The sequence below is a fragment of the Electrophorus electricus genome, chromosome 4, assembly GCF_013358815.1.
Source record: "Electrophorus electricus isolate fEleEle1 chromosome 4, fEleEle1.pri, whole genome shotgun sequence".
In the NCBI taxonomy this organism is placed as follows: domain Eukaryota; kingdom Metazoa; phylum Chordata; class Actinopteri; order Gymnotiformes; family Gymnotidae; genus Electrophorus; species Electrophorus electricus.
This window is the reverse complement of record NC_049538.1, coordinates 27,558,580-27,572,632: the sequence shown is the minus strand read 5'-3', so window position 1 is coordinate 27,572,632 and position 14,053 is coordinate 27,558,580. Positions and strand designations below refer to the sequence as shown.

At 44.2% G+C, this 14,053-nt stretch overlaps 1 long non-coding RNA gene across 1 annotated transcript; it reads right to left on the bottom strand.

Annotated features, from left to right (window-relative positions):
- Nucleotides 1-459: 459 nt before the first annotated feature.
- LOC113573629 lies at nt 460-3,857 on the bottom strand. The gene is made up of 3 exons (XR_003410225.2): nt 3,783-3,857; nt 2,952-3,038; nt 460-1,106 (listed from the first exon to the last, which is right to left on the bottom strand). It is a non-coding gene; the product is annotated as an uncharacterized LOC113573629 (long non-coding RNA).
- Between the last annotated feature and the right edge of the window lie 10,196 nt (nt 3,858-14,053).

Sequence of the window (14,053 nt, the reverse complement as noted above, 5' to 3'; positions counted from 1 at the left end):
GAAGTCTCTCTCTCTCTTTCTCTCTCTCTCTCTCTCTCTCTCTGAGGCTAAACTCAAGGACACATGATTTTCGCATCAGGGCTCACTCACAGTAACGTAGCAGCCGAGACTCAAAAGAAATGCACACACCGGGCAGCACATGTCATAATCTCGTGCAACACAGAACTGCAGACACATTTCAGAGAGTGTGGGAAAGCCTGAGTCTACATTACTATTATAATCGTCTATTTTTGGTTTATTCTAGTTTTACACCATTTTCAGAAATTTTGAAAAATGTACTTTATAAATAGTCATAAGAAATCAGCAACATTTAATTAAGACTGATCTGTTTCATCTTTTGACAGAATTTTTTTTCAAGGATAGAATCCCAGTTTCAAAATGCTTTTTAATGCTTTTAGTAAAGTTACTTTTTTTAGTGAGGTTATTTTTCACTAAACAACATTACTGGTCCATGCTGGCTACTGACCATAGTGGGGAAACTAGCAAATCCTTCTAGTAGATCACCAGATGGAATGGATGTAAGGTCAAAAGGTCAGAGGTTGTCACGACCCCATTGTAAACTATGTTTTATGGATGACCCAATCATGGCGTTCCTTTACACCTCAGTGCATTTGCATTGGTTCATCTCTAATCATTTTTAAGGGGCTAATTGCTAGGCAAGTTTAGATATGCAGTAGCTATGGTACTTGGTACAATGGTCACATGACATGGCATGGAAAGAATGTCTCTGAACGGCCTAGGAACCTCAGCAACAAGCTCGACTTCCCTCACACAACGCACACATTGGCTATGATGCAAGGACCGTAGTGCATGAACGCAGACGATCTGACGGGGCAGCCCTTTGAAAGCCAGAACGGTGGCCCCCATGGTGGCACTGCTGGCTAAGGGCACTTGGCATCATCACTGGGGCATGACCCATTTTCAGTGCTATAGACATGCAAGGCTGGGAATCCATGAAAGCAGGAGTTCCTTTCCCTCTCCTGTGCAGAGAAGCCGACCTGGGCAGTTGGCGCTCTCCTCCTAGCGTGTTCAGATGACCCCGAAACGTGACCCACGGGGAGCAGTGGATTCGAGAGGTTCCTTGTTCCTGCCTCCTGGTGAAAAAACTGAAAACTGATGATGAATAACACCAGGGAGGTAACTGGAGAGAAAGCTAGAGACCCGGCTCAGCAGGAGGGTCTCTGGAAACAGGTGCTGTATAATTACCATCAAGTACTTTTTCACAGTAATTTTTGAGTTAACAAAAACTGTATTCCAAGCTGTTGAGAAAGTAGATTCACATGGTGACATATACGGAGTAATGAATTGCTATCTTTTCTAGGGCATTATTAGTATGTACATTCAAAGCAACAGGATCTAATCAATATTGAACAAGCAAATAATAAAAGACTCAATACAACACAATTTAAAAAAGAGCTAGAAAGAGACGTAACTGGTGTGCCAACAAAGCTCGGACATCCATCTTAGCAGATGGCATGAGCGGAACAGGAAGGGGAACATGAGATTGCACCAGCCTTCACTGCTAACAGGGGCAATGATCTTTCTCTTTCACTCACTTCTCTCCTGCCCTTCTCGCTCTTCCTCTCACTCTCCCACCAAGTGTGTGTGTGTGTGTGTGTGTGTGAGTGAGATATAAGGAGCTAATTTCTCTTTAGTTCAGTGGAGATGCATGTGATTAAGTGTAATGTGTCATGCTTGCAGTCATCTGGCCCTAATGACTGCTGGGGTGGCTTGCGATGGCTGAGAGGAGCTTGGAGTGGAGTGGAGCACACATACAATGCCGATGTGCGAAAGGTGGAGCGTACACAGTGCTGACGTGGGAAAGGTGGAGAACACAAGAGCCTCTGCCCTCATCCCATTCCACATGGCGGTCGGCGTTGGCCCAGTCCGTCACCGTCTCCAGCGCCCAGTTATTACCATCACCTACACTTAACATCAGGAGACCAGGCCACACCTCTTGGGGAGCGGCAAGCAATGCGTGAGCTGTCATTCAACGTAATGTCAGGCCCGGTCTTTCCATGTCATCCCATCAGCTTACAGTAATAACAGAACCAGGGAGGATATTCAAAACATTTCCATGATCTGATTATGACGTGCTCTATTGTCAGCACCGGGCTGAATCAAGTATGTTAAACAAGGCAATGCAGGTGCACATGTGAAATGCACGTGTATGCATGCATGCTAGTCAAAACCCAGGCTCCTCCTGTCTCTCTCCCGTCCGCGTGTCCTGGGTTGGGTGACCACTAGGTGACCCTTTCCCTGGTTTATGAGAGATCATGTCTCCCTGGCCATGTTATGAAGAGCCCTCATAAGCAGATGTATTCCAGACCCAAAACAAAAAGCATTCCTGCCACCATCAAAGAGCTTTTATCATCCATCAAGCGCAGTCAAAACAACCTCACCGTTTCCTATGTAAAACCATATTCATGACTGATTTTACATTCAGAAGGCTAAAGATGTTGTTTTGGTTAGGATATTTTGAACATCATCTGGCAATTCTGCTTTCCTAATATAAAAGTAAAAACAAAGTGTATCTTTGTGCTTTTGTTTTCCATTCCAGAGATCGAAACTTTACTTTAGGTCGGGTACTTCGCCATTTCTCTAAAACTGTCGACTTTCAATTCCTTCAGCCAAACAGAAGAAATGTACACAGGCTACATTAGCAGTCTATCACTCTCCTTTACCTCAGTTCAGCTTGGAGGGTGATAGTTAAGAGAAAGGGTGAAAGAGAGACAAAGAGAGAGAATGAAACCATTCTACAGGCTATGGAAATCCCCGGATGGTTAATCACATATGCACCCTTGAATGATGTATGCACACACACACACACACACACACACAGATATAAACCTGGTCCGGGTTCAAAGGTTCTGCCATTCAAACCAGGGCCGAGACCACGGAGGCGGGTCAGGAGTAGGGGGTGTAATAACAAGATCAGCATATGGACTGACCAGGCAGGCTTTCATAATGAGGGGGTCTTCTGTCCTCGGTCCAAGATCACGGGTGCTTGATTTTCTCTTTCATCTTTCCAAGCCAATCTGCAGTTGGAGTTTTATGATTAAACTGGGTCCATAGAGACCCACGAGCGCACACAGCTAATGCACTGCCAAAACCAAGCCATCATTAATTCATCAGTGCGGCTTGCAACGCATGACACAGTTATTCAGCTGTCAGGTCACATGCTACAGTCTGAAGAGCATCAACACACCGCACAAGCCAGGAGCGTAAGCGTTCTGTACAGGCCCAAAGACAGGATGTCAGAGTCCAGTTAAATCTAATCTCACTGCGAAGCTACAGGCAGGGGTCTACGTGTACAGATTTAGTGAGCAACACAAACAGTTCACAAAATCGAGTTAGTGCTGTTTCAGTCAGCTTTAAAATACAGCATGACTGTTTTACACACATACTGTAATGTAGTATATCCGATATCTCTCTCCCTGCTTGTAAAATTCTAGCTCTTCCTGCAGTTTAAAAAAAACATATATTTAGTGATAAACTTGAACACATCATCAGTGATGTTTCGTCTTGCAGAATTTTGATCCAATTACCACAATAAACATCATCACAAGCATTTGGAGATGGCTACAATATTCCAGGGGTTATGGGAGCTGGTATGACATCCGAGCTCTACACTAATGTGATCTAAATGGTTTGGCTGAATTCAGAGGTGATGGAAATACATTAGAACGTGATTAATTCTAGTGCTACAGAAATCACAAGACAGGAAATGTTTTCTAATGCCTAATTCCAGAGTTAGCGCTGCTCTTTTAAACAATACTCACCATAATTCAGTAGTATTTTGCCCTCAAGCACCTGATAGAACATTTCAGATTAGGCTACAAAACACAATCTGTAAAAAACCTTCTCAGTATGCCCCCCCCCCCCCCCAAAAAAAAGGCTGGCATCTTAATCTAACATAATCCCACAAAACAGTTGCTGGATATTGTAAAACATGAGCATGTAAAGAGGTAGACAAACTCCTGATATGCCACTTGCTTAATGCTAATGATTTATCCTTAGCTCTCGTTCCCTGTCACTCATTGGCTAATCCTGATCATTCACAAGCAACCACATTGTGATGCACCTGCCTTGCTGGTAGCTGATTGGTGGATCAGAGGAATCATACAGGCCCCTCAACTATATAGCACAGCAATCACAAGGGCAAAAGCCTCCGGCATCCAGCTCATAGACAGAAATATAAAAAAACAGTAAAAGTAGTAACTGCAGGACTACAGGGTCTGGGGGGTGGGGGTTGACTACAGTGAAAATGAGTGTGCATGGGTTCCATCTGATGGTTAGAGATTAAGGATCAGGCCTTTAGCCCATTTCAGTATCAAGCAGTTCCTAGAGAATCCACTTGATAGCTGGCCTGAACATTGCCTGCACATAATGTACATGCCACTGAAAACACGGCAGACACAACAACATATCCTGAATTATGCAAAGCACCCCATGCAAAGCACTGAAGCCCAGGAGTGCTGAAACACTCACTAAAGGCACTTTTATGACACAGGTCTGGATGTCAGGCCTGCTACAGACTGCGTCCTGATACTGCTCCATCATCGGAGCCATAAATACATGTGACAAAAACGATCTCAGAGGAGCGTCTTGTTTTTGTTTTTTTTTGTGGGTAGCTGAGTGCTAGTTTTGGAAGGGAGTGCAAGAAGCAACTTGGAGGTAGCAGCAGTGGAGGCAGGCCGGGGTACTTCGAGGAATAGACGGGGCGGTGGGGTCCAGAGAGGAAGCTCTGTGTAGCAGAAGGAGAGGCGCTTTGAGGGGGTCGGTCTCTTAACGGCACCGTCCCTTGAATAATGCAGTGTGTTGGTAAGAAGAAGAGTGGAACTTTGGCCACAGAGGAAGTCCCTTAGCAACTTCCTCTTGCAAAAAACGCACAGCACACCATTTGAGCAAACAGCAGCAGGAAGCATGGAGGGAGAAAAACGGAAGGGAGAGGACGTGTGAAGCTCGGGGCAGGTGACACAGCAAAAACATCATATCGTGATACTTGGAGATGTATGCACAGCCAATTATATTTATTGTGATATTTACTTTCTCCGTGAACCAGCAGAAACGTAGTGCGACATTTTTAAGAGACTAAGCACAATGTTTTAAATTTCAACATGGTGTTCAGCATGACGTACGAAGTAAAGCACATGACTTGTTATTACGGCCTGCCCTTATGCAAAGCACCCCACAAACAAACACCAGTGGTTAAGCAGGGCCACATTCGCCACACGCGGAATAATCTACAGTTACCGCCTTTCTTCAGACTACAGATACATCTGAATCATTAAGGACTGCAGCAGGAAAGGTGGGATGCTACATGCCCCCACACACTTCTCAATTTCACATTTGAATATGTGCTTATGTGCATTGTATGTTGTTATTCATCAGACTTTATATTCTCCTAAATTGGTTCGTTCTGTGTATAAAACACATACTAGGGAGACCTGGAAAATGATAAACGATATTGTTTACGTGCTCATTAGAATAACACAGATCTCATTCAAGCACTGACCGTTGAGACAAATGGTACAGACACAGGGTGTAGAGCACCTCTTCTCCTCTGCAAAACCCTGTCGTTATCATCATTATTCCACTCTATGGCCCATTCTTGCAGCTTGTTATTGTAAAGCTAGAGTCTGTACGTCTCAGATAAAAGCACAAGCCATTAGAGGACAAGTTATGGAGAAACATTGCTTACACCAGGAAATGTATGAAAGCAGAGAAACATAAAAAGTTACGCAATAGTACACCATCAGGTATAGAGGACACGACCTTAGGGTTTCCCATTAACTCCGCGTTTCCCATCTGCACTCCGTGTCCGAGGATGCTGCGGTTTAGGCTGAGTAATGGCTGAGGCGGAGTGGCAGGTCAACGCTGGCCGCGCCGCGCTTCGCCTCGCCTCACCTTGCCTCGCCTCACCTTGCCTCGCCTACTTTCTAACATACGTGCTCTACAGGTGCACTTCATCGTCTGCCGTGACCAGCTTGACCGTGGAGGCAGCCTCGGCCAGGCTCACCATTCAGTGGTGGTTATGTGGCATGGTGGTCAAATCTGAGAGTCCTGAGGTACCATTACGTTGCTGCTGTCATTACACCTAAATACTTTTCAGATTGAACATTGGTGGTGTTGAAAATTTCATTCAGTGACCACACAAAGATATGCCAGACAAATGTGCCAGACAACTAATTCAGCAGCAATGTAACGGCCTGAATTAACAATGTCTAGTCTCACGGTGTAACAGTCCAAACTTTAGCCATTAACAGTGCAGAGTTACAAATTATATTAAAAATGTTTAGTGTATCTGCATATTGTATCTGCATATCTGGCTTGCCTTGGTCCACCATGTTACCGCATTAGCCAACGTGTTACTTCAAGAAGCAATATGCATTAGGTATAGCTGTGAGGGAAAATCTATTATCTTTTCAATTTCCACTGTCTTCTTTCAGGAGAACAGATTTTATCAAAGAGGCAGCTCCCCCTAATGAGCTTAAAGGAACACTGCAGAAAGCAGTCAAGGCTCCAGCACAAGTTCCCTGGTTCCCAGGTTTTCAGGGCAACTATTTGAATAAGTCATCAGGATGTCAGCGGGATGATAACATTTCACCTACATGGGAAAAAAACAACAGTCCTGAGAGAGAAAGCGAGAGAGAGAGAAAGCATATGATAATGCAGTGATAGTGAAGCACCTGCAGAGCTTCCCTCTCTATACCCTCAGAGGACATGCGGGGCTTTGATCCCCAGCTGGGCCAGACGTCATGCTACGAGCGCACCAGTCCAACTGAAGCCTCTCTGACAGATGACTCAATCCTTTCCATCTCCACATCTCGGTCTCTCTCTCTCTCTCTCGCTGAATCCCCCACAGGCACGTAAGTATGTGCGCACACGCCTGCGCAGACTCGCACGCGCACACACACATGCGCACACACAGTGCTACCGTATTGGCCAGGGGCCGTGCTTAAAAACAGACATAAGATACAACTCAGCCCCGCACAGGAGAAAGACGAGTCTTCCGTCTGTGTGAGGAGACATCTGAACGCGTTGTCTTACGCCGTCGTCCTGGATTCTCAGAGGGATACTCCAGAGTAACTTAGCAGAGATTTGCACTAACAAGCTTTCTGGGGCAGCATGTATATTTTTCCCAAACACACTTCCAGTCATGTGACTCTGCTTCTGCCTGGCACAGCCATCGTGCTCCGTAGCTCCTCAAAGCTCCCGAATTAATGCAACGGCAAGCTGGCAAATGCAAGCGAGGGAAGAAGCATGTTATAACACAGCCTGAGAGGCCTGACAGATCCATTCTAAACACCTCAACCTGTGTGAGAGGCCTGACAGATCCATTCTAAACACCTCCACTTGTGTGAGAGGCCTGAAAGATCCATTCTAAACACCTCAACCTGTGTGAGAGGCCTGACAGATCCATTCTAAACACCTCCACCTGTGTGAGAGGTCTGACAGATACATTCTAAACACCTCAACCTGTGTGAGAGGCCAGACAGATCCATTCTAAACACCTCAACCTGTGTGAGAGGCCTGACAGATCCATTCTAAACACCTCTACCTGTGTGAGAGGCCTGACAGATCCATTCTAAACACCTCCAATTGTGAGAGAGGCCTGTCAGATCCATTCTAAACACCTCCACCTGTGTGAGAGGCCTGACAGATCCATTCTAAACACCTCCACCTGTGAGAGGCCAGACAGATCCATTCTAAACACCTCCACCTGTGAGAGGCCTGACAGATCCATTCTAAACACCTCCACCTGTGAGAGAGGCCTGATAGATCCATTCTAAACACCTCCACCTGTGAGAGAGGCCTGACAGATCCATTCTAAACACCTCAACCTGTGTGAGAGGCCAGACAGTTCCATTCTAAACACCTCCACCTGTGAGAGAGGCCTGACAGATCCTTTCTAAACCCCTCCACCTGTGAGAGGCCAGACAGATCCATTCTAAACACCTCCACCTGTGAGAGGCCTGACAGATCCATTCTAAACACCTCCACCTGTGTGAGAGGCCTGACAGATCCATTCTAAACACCTCCACCTGTGAGCGAGGCCTGACAGATCCATTCTAAACACCTCCACCTGTGAGAGAGGCCTGATAGATCCATTCTAAACACCTCCACCTGTGTGAGAGGCCTGACAGATCCATTCTAAACACCTCCACCTGTGTGAGAGGCCTGATAGATCCATTCTAAACACCTCAACCTGTGTGAGAGGCCTGACAAATCCATTCTAAACACCTCAACCTGTGTGAGAGGCCAGACAGTTCCATTCTAAACACCTCAACCTGTGTGAGAGGCCTGACAGTTCCATTCTAAACACCTCCACCTGAGTGAGAGGCCTGACAGATCCATTCTAAACACCTCCACCCGTGTGAGAGCCCTGACAGATCCATTCTAAACACCTCCACCTGTGAGAGAGGCCTGACAGATCCATTCTAAATACCTCAACCTGTGAGAGGCCTGACAGATCTATTCTAAACACCTCCACCTGTGAGAGAGGCCTGATAGATCCATTCTAAACACCTCCACCTGTGAGAGAGGCCTGACAGATCCATTCTAAACACCTCAACCTGTGTGAGAGGCCAGACAGTTCCATTCTAAACACCTCAACCTGTGTGAGAGGCATGACAGATCCATTCTAAACACCTCCACCTGTGTGAGAGGCCAGACAGATCCATTCTAAACCCCTCCACCTGTGAGAGGCCAGACAGATACATTCTAAACACCTCCACCAAAATGTTGGTCCTTTTAAACTTTTAATTAAAATTATTATTTAATTAAAGCTATTAAAGCTATGAATTGAATAATAGTAAATCAGTTAATAATTCCAGTGCTGCGCTAAAACCTGGCTAATATTACCAGCCATACTTTCACACAGCCAAGCTGAGACGGTTCTTTCACTTTTCAAAACACCTGCCCTCAATACAGACTTAAATAATAAATAAATACATTAAACAAATGTATTGATCTTTAAGCCTGGCTAGCCTGCTATCAGAAGTATAGGCAAATGCATTAATTAATCAGTTAACCTATGTAATAAAGGGAATTGGAGCCGTCCACCAGAGTAGAAAAGGAGTGACTGAGCTAAAAACACTCGACCCTTTAAATGGCCTGTTACAGGTAAATCATTGTGAGAGAAATCAGACGTCTGTCCCAGGAACGTTGATTTTGGAAATATACAACTCATTGGATCCGATTTATAGCGCCATCTGCTGGCGTGGTACTGAAACATGTGCGCATTGTTTGCAAAAGCTCAGTGAAGAACAAGTGACAACCCAGCGTACAACACCATGTTGAAATTCAGTTCAGTTCAGTTCAGGGACTGCAAGCTTTATGACCAACGTCAGGTGTTGCAATTATGGCACGTACTAAACATAAGATCAACCATGTCATATTAAGGGCTCACTCACTGACCATTTTAAATCAGCATGACCCATGTTCTCCACCTTACAGGTGTACAGTTAGAGACTTTAACTCACCTTTGGGTGGCAGACCACTCTCAACCCAGCATCATAGAAACACATCTGCTACAATACAGTGCCTAGGAAACGTGCACCAGCTCAAAAGCACTACAATGTCACCATCACGTCAGTGTTAATAATGTGTTGAAAATGTTCTGCCACCCAAAGCGTAGTCAGAAACTGACTAGTGATAAACAGAGTGAAGCTCACGTATTATGCATGGCACAAAATAGCTACAGTGTGTGAGTGTACCTTTATGGCAGGCATACCTTATAAGGCAGAAAGTAGCCATAAGCACAAGGCTGGTGCAGAGACACCTTTATATATATATATATATATATATATATATATATATATATATATATATATATATATATATATATATATATATATATATATATATATATATATATATATATATATATATATAAAGGTGTCTCTGAATATATAGTAATATGATCACAGCATATTTCATCCATATCATTACTTTGATGTCTAAGCATACATAAAATGCCAAAGATGGAGCTGCCTACCTTGCTGAAGGGCTACATTATCACTGTGGAGGCCCAGGCTTTGCCTAATCTCTCTCAGATGGCCATGGAAAAATGAAACACATTGTTTATATTTTTCCTGCCTCATAGAAAGAACCACTGTTCAGAATTCATTTAAGATGAATGCAAAAAAAAAAAAAAAAAAGACTTCAAAATAACATAAGAGCGGCCACAGCAACACCACCAGCACCAATAATATGTCACAACATGCTTTACATGATAAACAACACATAACATAAAATAAAAGGAGAAAAGAACAGGAGATTACAGGAGGGTTGCAGGAATGACTAGTTGGAAAATGTGAGAGGCCTGGTCTGAGCATATCTAAGAATAATTAACAATTGTATCACTAACGTAAAAGGAGAAAAACCAGGCAGGTGTTTAAACTCTCAGAAGACAGTACTGACTGGATTCATTTATGGACTGGAAGTGGAGGGATTGAGGGTCAGTGGAATATTATCCCTCATTCTAGTACAAACTGTCCCATTCTGAACTCTATCCAGATTATTAATGGAGTTCTTATCTAGGCAAGATAAAAGAACTTTGCCGTAATCTAGCCGGAACCTAATAAAGGCATTTATACGTTTCTCACTATTAGCATTTGAGAGAACTTTAGATATATTACAGAAATTATAGTATGTTGCTGTTTTACAGATCTCACTTATATGCATATCGAAACTGAGGTACTTTTCAAAAGCAGCTCCTAGATTCTTAATGTAATTTTAACTCTTCACAAATAAGGAGTCCAAATAAACAACTATATCTCTCCTGTGAGCTCTATTTACAGTAAACATACTCTGTCCTATCTTTGTTTAACTGCCAGATGTTCTGTGAGATCCACTGGTCAGTGCAATCCAGAAAATCCCATACATTTGTAGTGATAAGGACAGATACATCCAACTGCATATTGATGAATGCAATCATTGTATCTATTGATTATATATCAGCTAAAGGAAGAATATATAAAATAATGAAGGGTCCAGGATCGATCCCAGTATGACACCACAGGATACTACAAAATCATTCGATGTGAGTTCCAAGTGCAACCCATTAATCACGATCGCTTATGTAGGCTCGGAACCAGTCTGGGACAGTGCAGCCAGCTCGGTTCTGTCACCAGTCAAGTAAATTCTCACGGTGGATTGTATTAAAGGCAGTACCGCAGTGTTCAAGAATCAAGGCCGACAGTCATCGTGTGCTGTTCTTAACTCCATTGCCTCCATCCTCCAATGTGTCTCCATTGCCTTTTAGGATATCTGCAGACTTTTTAGGCTTCAAATTAGTTTGGACAGATCTTAAATCAGTGCTTTGCCACGGCCTGAAACAACACTGCTTTTGTATTGGGCGACACTAACAAAGCTAAAAAAAAATCTCAACTAAATGATCACAGGATGATGAAACACAGCGTCAGCTGCAAGACATCAGCTGCAAGACATCGCCTCGGATCAGTCTACTCATCACTCCGTGTTTTAGTGCAGACTGACATTTCGAATCACAATATTGGTCAGATATTGCAACATCAATAATCTGTCACACAATGATGTCTAACTTATGAGAGATGAGCAGGTCCAGAGTGACGATTAAACGATCTCAGAAACTTCGTAAAATCTTTGGCAAAAATATCTAGTCATGGGCATGTCAATGCACGTATTAAAATCTCCTGTAATTAAGATCCTACAGAGCGGCTCCCCAAAGTCACCAAGAAAACGCACAGGCATGCTGCGCCTGCTTGCGTGATGCCAGCCTGCAGACTAGCAACGCACAGCCGGGCGTTCAAATGCAGAAACCTCCGCCAGAGAAGAGCTGCTGCAAAGATATGACCAAGATATGCTGTGTTCACGTCTGGGGTTGTGGCTGAAACTAACGGGTGACCCTGGCCGTAAGGCAGAGTTCCCGCGGGCATGGTCTGACGTGGTGACATTGCGCGGGTGCACCGGACTTCTGCCTAAAGACAGTACACGTGGACGCATGCATGCATGCATGAAGTAGCTCACTAAATCGGGTTATCTCCCGAACGACCATCTATACGCATTTGGCCAGGTGTGCTATAGACTAAGCGCAGTTGGAAACGTTTGAGAAAGTTCGGAAATAAAAATTAAAAAAAAAAATTAAAAAAAGAATGTTTCGAGATTGATTTTCGTTTTGAGGTTTGGTTAACGCCGTGCTGTGGGAGTGGGACTCTCCGACATTCGCCTCAGGACTGCATGGGACCACGATCGGCTTGCTTTTGTAAAATCGCAATGTGGCTTTAACATACCTGCAGGAATCCGCAATATATGCTTCGTCTTTTAAGAAAACACTAAGTCCGTGATTGTGTATATGAACAAGAGGACCGGAACAGAGTCACCAATTCGGTGATTTAAATATGGGATTAAAATGTATTCACGAGATCGTGATAACCGCTCTACATTCCTGCTGGCCAGAAGCCATCGAGAATATGGTGGAAACTGATTTATCACCGACCTGTGACTTTGGAGACATAAAAGCTGACTTTCATCGAGTGTATGTCTTAGCCAGTGACTGGACAGCAGGAGCTAGAGTAATGGCCACGCGGTGGGGACTGGGGGCTCAGCCAAAACGATACTTATGCCATCATAAATAGATGCCTCCGTCAGCAAAATAACTATACCAAGATAACCACGTTATCCCTGACGTATAACGCAGAAGAACCGCTGCTACTTAATAGGCTAGCGCATTAATTGCCATTCACGAACAGAAATAAATCTCAGAAATTCTGTTGCGCAAATGGAAATGGAAGTTTCTGTTTAGTAGAAGATAGGTTATACATGCGTGAGCTGTGAAGTGCAAACGTAAAGATTCAGCGCCTGCATAGGATGGACCCAGAAACCTGGAGTTTCCTGTGGGCCTCATGCCATCATATACGAAACAGAGCAAGGTCAGGCGCCGTGTGCATTGGGTACGGGGACAATAGTACGTGTAGTTCGAGAGCGTTTATTAGATCGATTGGACAGTATACATTCTGGGACAGGCTTTAAGCCTAAAAACGCCCAACGAACTCAGTGACAAATACTAGAGGAACAGTTACCCTCCCCTATCTATTACGCTCACTGTCCGCTTTATTAGAAAACACCTACCGTGCACTTACACTCACTGCGGGCTGTTCATCACTGACTCATTCGTTTCTACTACAGACCCATGCCAGCCATATGTCATTTCGGTGGCCATCCTCAACACAGCAGCAATACTGACATGGTAGAAGGGTTGAAAATGTGCGCGCTAATATATCAGGCATATCAGCAGTGTTGCTGTGCAGGGCAGCAAATTGTTTAAAGTCTATAATCACCCTCGTAGCCAGTGTTTCTCACGATTAAATGCTTAGAATAAAGAAGGCTGTAAGCGTATACCGCCTCACCACCAAGACTATCACACAGACGCACACACAAACACACGCACTCACTCATTCAAATATTCCTGATATTCTGAGAGAGGTGGTGTCCACAGGCAATACCTCATGCTCTCCAGGGTACTTGTTTGCACAGTTCATCGCCGCAGTCCTTTTAAACATTAAACCCGCCGTGTATTTTGCACGTAACACATGGGGCACACTGCTTGTCCGTGTCCTCCTCCAGCACAAACAGCAAGCCAGCCGTACGAAAATACGTGGCCTCCATCCATGGAAAGTTCCTACAAGCAACATCAACCCTTAATGGGCTCTCCAACTCTCGAGACAGAGTGGCTTCAGAGTGCAGGACATTTATATTTAAAAAAACCAACATTTTTCCTTTAAGGGACTCTGATCTGTGGTGAAGCTGCTCAGCAAGTACAGGGTAAAACATTCAACATTCTAGGAAACTCCAGCATTTCGCACTAAACCATTTTCCACTTGTTCGTCTGTGTTTTAAAGCAGTCATGTTTGTTTGCTTCTTTGGCACAAAATGTACCCAGGGATTTCCAGGTTCAAAATGGTCTCCAACCACAGCTCCTAGGCATCACGTCCACAGCTTACTGTGGAAGGAGTATTTTAATGGGCATTTATCACTGTATCTTACATTAGAAGGACACATTTCACAG